This window comes from Stigmatopora argus, chromosome 3 (genome assembly GCF_051989625.1).
Source record: "Stigmatopora argus isolate UIUO_Sarg chromosome 3, RoL_Sarg_1.0, whole genome shotgun sequence".
NCBI classification, from domain to species: Eukaryota; Metazoa; Chordata; class Actinopteri; order Syngnathiformes; family Syngnathidae; genus Stigmatopora; species Stigmatopora argus.
This window is the reverse complement of record NC_135389.1, coordinates 13,190,365-13,196,663: the sequence shown is the minus strand read 5'-3', so window position 1 is coordinate 13,196,663 and position 6,299 is coordinate 13,190,365. Positions and strand designations below refer to the sequence as shown.

Genomic DNA, 6,299 nt, shown 5'->3' with positions numbered 1-6,299 from the left:
TCCTTCTGCCACCTAGTGGAAGCCAATTTCTGTCATTATACGTCGATAGATAGATCTAACTAGATAGTTAGTCGCTCAATGATCAATTATTGTCAATTATTCAGTCCAATGACCACGTTTCAGTGCGACTGGCGCCTATCAATGTCTAATCCTTTTTTGACTCGGATGGCAGCGATGCGTTGTCCATCAAATCAACAAAACGCCAAACAACGATCAAAGTCGAGTTCATCTCGATAGCTTTAAGCGTCAAAAAATCTCAAAGGTCAACCAGGACAAACAACAGTTGTTGTTAAAGAAATAACATGAGTCAATATGACAACATCCCCTAGAATGGGAAAACCAAGAAAGCCTTTAAAATTGCGCTTTAAAATGCCTGAAATATTTCAGCAACAAAATGTCAAACTTGCCTTTGCCTTTGTATTTGTTATTGCTTGGTCAAAATGTGTATGCGCTATTTATTAATTTGATCAGAGGCCCTTGATTTGAATCAAAGCAAGGCGGCCTTGCCATGGAATTGAATTCCACAATATTCAATTTTACAAGAAACTCAATCATTCATGATCTAATCATCAAAATGGATTGGACTCCTGCTCCACTCTATAGTTTAATACACAGTAGGCTTCTTATTTCCGGTCAAATAAATGCATAGGTGCATCGTTCTATTGTATGGCGTACTGTAACAAATCTTATTGAACAAAGTCCTCTGTAGCTGTTCCAGGCATTTGCTTAAAAAAAAATTGGCTTCCACTTTATCTTCTTCAAAATGGAAAAAATTCAAGATCTGAAAAGTGAGAAAATGGCCAAAGGAGCCATAAGATATTATTGACCTCTGACCTTTATTTGGAGTATTTCGGTAAAATTAGAGCTAGCTCCTGGTATCTGTCAACCTACACGTGAAAGTTTCTGAAGCGAGTTTTTTCTCGGAATCTCATTATAAAAGCTTATGGCGGAACGAGTGAAATATGAGCAAATTGAAAGATGAGATGCTATAAAACTGTGATTAGCAATTTAGTTTGCTCCTTTTTCTTAAAGAGATTATTTTTCAGACAAAATAGGTTAGAATTGGAAAGTCTGGCCTGACATTATCAGCACTGGAAATATTTTCATAGGAAACAAAACATGATAACAACTCTGTTAATGTTAAAACATTGAAATTTGGACTATTCACCTTTTCATACATTTTGACCCAAACTAGGAATTTACAATAATCTGACTAATGCTGCGTTAATAATCATTTGCTTTGTCACCGTCACCTACGTGAAATGTTGATTAGTTGACCTCCAAAATTCCGATCACCTTTTAACCATTTTTCATGAACCTAAAATGAGGTTCCTCCTTCCATTATTTTGAACACAAAACATGTCTGAACACCCTTAAATCACTTTGCTAGGCTACACCTTGCTTAATTAGTAACATATTATCATTTCGCTCAAAATCAAAGATGCTTAATGAGGCCTTGGCTCCATGGAAGTAAAATAGCAGGTGGTGCGTGCAAACACTTGGCTAGTCGGGAGCAAACACTCTCAATTTATGAAATAGTATTTTTATAGTGAGCTGGCAGTGAATGGTTGTGTTTCACTGCCATTAGCGGCAATACATGTCCAATCCATTTTGACTGTGAGGTTTTTTTTGAGTAGGTTATTAATCATCAATTATTTTTGTGTATGTCACGTTTTTTTTAATTTCTCTCTCCTCACACTGATGTCAAGGTGACGTCTCCATGGGAGGCGAATGCGTTTAAAGGGAGTGAGAGGAGTCATCTTGGTTGGCTGCGAATGGAAATGGCCTATTCATGTACCTGAATTCACTTTAGCAGTAACCCGGTGGTTATATTTTTGTAGTATACGTATACACGAGCTGTTATTCTCATTGGAGTCAAGGGTGCTATCGGTGGCAGATTGTCTAATCAGATTCATTGTCTTCTCTCAACTGCTGCCTGGGGAGCAGATGAGGGTTTTCGACGAGACCCTTCATGTCTCCCGCGTTGTTTTTTGTGATGATTCACATATTTTTCTATCAGGCGTCTCATTATATTTTAGGGAACCTGGGCACAAATTGCTGAATTATTCATGTAGGTGTCGCGGTGAGCTCTGATCTTTTTGGATTGAAGATTTTTAACAAGATATGTCCCATATTCCAATCATGTGATTGGGAATCGGGGCCGATCACGTCATTTTCGGAAGCGGGTAAAAAAGCCGGGTTTTTAAAATGTATATATATTTTTTAATTGTAATCACAAAACCTGCCATTGGCAATGATAGACGTCCAATACAGTTTGACTGGGAGGGCTGGCATACTTTGTATTTATTTTGACATTAATGAACGAACCTTTGCACAAGAAAGGGAAAATGCCCAGATAAAAGTCAAGAAAGTCACAATTGAGAGCTCAATTTATCTCATTGCTGTTATTTTTACATAAAAATTAAATTAATCCAGAGGTTTATTGCAAAAAATACAAACACAGTAGGTTCTATACTATATATCAGGGGTAGGGAACCTATGGCTCGGGAGCCACATGTGGCTCTTTTGATGGGTGGATCTGGCTCTCTGCTAACCTGTGAGCTAAAACATGGAAACCAGATACTACATCTAGAGCTGCTTTAATCTTCATTTTTTGCATTAGATTCTTCTGGAATGCATACTCTCTTATTACCAACTGCACAAGAATGTCAAAAGTAGTTTTTTCTACTTTAAAAGTGGTGAAATTACTAAAAACATAGGCACCCATTTACATGTATTTTGACTTAAATTTGGAGTATGGCTCTCAAGGAATAACATTAGAAAATATGATTTGTTTATGGGTCTCTTTGTAAAAAAGGTTCCCGACCCCTGCTATATAAATAAGCTTTGCACAGCAAAAATATCAAGAAAATCCCAATCGAGAGAGTCAATTTATCACATTGGGCTATTTTTTTGTAGTAAGAGATAATTCTGAGAGCTATATATTAAAATCTAATTTGTTTGCAACTTTTGCAAATTTTTGCTATTAACAGGCCTTTTTCTTGCTTTAAATGAATAATGAGCTATTTTAGTACAGTCAAACTTGCTTTGGCAAGTTTTTAAATTTCTCTAGTTTTTCTCTATTGTGAGAAATTCCCCGAGTGCGACGCTGCAAATTGTTAATAGTTTGATATTTTGAACTTAATCACAGCAGCAAATAAGCTTTTTCAATTACCAGAGATAATCATGACAATAATAACAGCAGGAATATTGTTATTTACTTATGGTTTTAATAACAATGCGCTACACAATTATTTGTTGACTCAGGCCTAACAGCTAATTATCACAATTTTTTTTTGGTTGCACAATCTAAGCCTCATCTCAGTATTTCCGTATCACGTTACGGTTTTTTAATCACAGGCTCACTGTTTTCTTAAATTAATCATGAAAAAACTGTAATTAACATATGAGCTTGTATTAAAAATTTAACACGGAAACAGGCATAACTCAAAGGCGTATTTCATACTGTTGTATTTTTACAAAGAATAAGGCTGTAATTGTAATGATATAAAAATTGTAAGAGCATTGTAAGTTAATAAATTGTGTGTGGGGGAATAAACTGCATAAAAAAATCTAAGAATTGCAATTTTAAAATCTTAAGTGATTTGTCAAATTGTTTGCAATTGTAATTATTAGGTCAAAACCTAAAATGTTGTTTGCTATAAAATAACAATACCACATGCAACTCATTCAATGCCATTGATGGGGAGTGTCGTCCAATCCAATTAAACTCTGAGGGATCAAAAGATGGATTTATTATAAATGAAAAAATGAATATATATCATGGATTAATTTCATGTTTTAACAGATTTTTTCATTAAGTAAAAATAAGTGCGGAGCTAGATTTTTTTTTTATTTTATTATATTTTTTTTTTTAACTTGCTCTCCTAAAATTTCAGTTTAGTAGCTAATTTGCTCCCAGATTTAAAAAAAAAAGTTATTTCACACGTAAGTATTTTCTTAAAGTTATCTGGTTGAAGTCATGGCCATGGGTCAAAAGATTAGATTAGATTAGATTTGATAACTTTATTCATCTCGTATTTGGGAAATGTCATTGTCACAGTAGCAAGAGGGTGAGAATACAGACAGACACAGACAGACACAGGAAAAGACATTTTAGATAAATAAATAGGTAATAAAAAAGTTAATAAATTAATAAATACAGTGGTACCTCGACATACGATCGTAATCCGTTCCGAGACTGAGCTCGTATGACGAGATTCTCGTAACTCAAGCGGACGTTTTCCATTGAAATTAATGGAAAACAAATTAATTCGTTCCAGCCCTCTGAAAAAACACCAAAAACAGGATATTGGATTGGAAAAAATGTTTTATTTCTTCTAATTCGCCATCTATTAACAAAGTAACACATAACTAGTGGTTTAATAGTAATAAAATGTGTTTAATCTAACTAAAATTGGGCAGATTTCGCCGACGGGAGACAGAAACGTTTGGGGCGTGGGGGGGGGGGGGGGGGGGGGTTCCTTTTTGTTCCCACGACAACGCACTCGTAAACGGAACAAACAAATTTAAATTAACTTGGATTAATATATACAGACACTCAAACATACGTTTAATGTAACTTTACACAAAACTGAATTCTAATTTTGTTGTAATCTTTTGTTACTTTCGTTTTCCGGGTTGGCGGTTTGCCACGCCTCCACCCTCACGTTCGCTATCGATGGACTGTTTGCTGTTGTATTGCCTTCAAAATATTCCCAAAATGATGCACACAAATGTCCTCACAATAGGATAATGCACGACCACTTGCCAACGAGAAATAGTCTTTAAGGAACGATCGCGGGAGCTTCTTTCCTTAGAAAGAATAACAGGAAATGCAATAGCTGAGCTTACCCACGTATTGATTGTGGGTAATGAAGTTTTATTCTGAGAAAGGTTGCCATTGCCTATGGGTGTTGTGTGCACGAGTATACTTCATTACCCAGAAAGCCCTCTTTTTGCCCGTGCATGCGCGTTGTGCGTTTCTTGGTCGTACGAGAAACTCATCTGAATTAATCGTTCCGTGCTCGTAGATATTGTTATACACGAAATATATGCAAAAAAGACAGTGCCATGGCCACCTGGCTTGGTCACATCACGAAATTTTGATCGCATGACGGGCGAATTATTCGATCGAAATTTCCGCCGTAAGACGAGAATTTTGTATGGCGAGCGGTCGTATGACGAGGTACCACTGTATATAAATAAATAAATAAGCATGTTGCTGAAATATACATGCATATATACACATAGATGTACATGTATAAAGCCCAACTTCTGCAAAGTCGATCTTGTTGACAAGACTGGGCCAAATGACCTAAGACAAAAAATAATGTTCATTAAATCACTTTAAAATCCACACACACTTCCTGTCAAAAGACACTGTGCAGGCCCATTTGTTTATTTAGTCTGTACTTTTTGTTCACTGGTGAGTGAAAGCAGGGTGTGTTTTGACATTTCTGTACAAAAATGGTCATCCGGGCCAAGGTGGTAATAGTTTTGGGATTTTTCGCCAATGAAATTTCACATACGATAACAACCTTGATCCGCACTTTGTGTCGGCTTCACTGTTGAGGCAATAGATGTTCAAAATATTCAATACAAAAGCCATCATGCAAGCTAGTATTGTTGTATTCCCCATGTTGGATCTCCTATGAAATGAACTCTTAATATGCTCTCTGATGTACCGCTGGGGGCAATTTCAGCTGAGGCGGCAAGTGATGACATCATAAACCATCAATTAATCTACTATGCAGAGGCAGAGCGAAGAGACTAACGACTAAAAGGAAACAAATGAAAAAATGAACGTCATTCATATTTCGTTGGGTGCTCAAATAAATAGACATGCGTATATTTACCATACGGAAACATTAATTCGGCTGCAATTGTCGAGCAAACCAAAATGGCTTTAAAAATGAATTCTTATTACGGTGATCACACAGTAACTTTCATCATTTACAACACACACATTTAATGCAGATTTATTGTCTATCAGCGTCCCTGGCAGTCTTAACCAGGGGTCTTCAAATTGTGGCAAAAGAGCCGCACGCGACCTTCTACTGTGGTTTTCGTGACATTGGAGTATGAATAATGAATATTTAATTCAAATTTTAATGAGCTCATTCATTTTTGAAGTGCGAGTCTAAATTTGAAGATAATGCTGCTCTTGTAGCGTCGCACCAAAATATTACAGGTCTACAAACCTGTAGGCTGTACACTGATTTTCATCTTATTTAAATATATTTCACTTTAAAAACCATTTATTTTTTAGAGCAGATCTGGTTCGTCAATCCGAGCCA

At 36.1% G+C, this 6,299-nt stretch overlaps 1 protein-coding gene across 14 annotated transcripts in view; it reads left to right on the top strand.

Moving 5' to 3' along the window:
* The window catches only part of tjp1b (tight junction protein 1b), a 58,138-nt gene that overhangs the window by 8,308 nt on the left and 43,531 nt on the right, over positions 1-6,299 (top strand). The gene's annotated exons all lie outside the window — the stretch shown is intronic.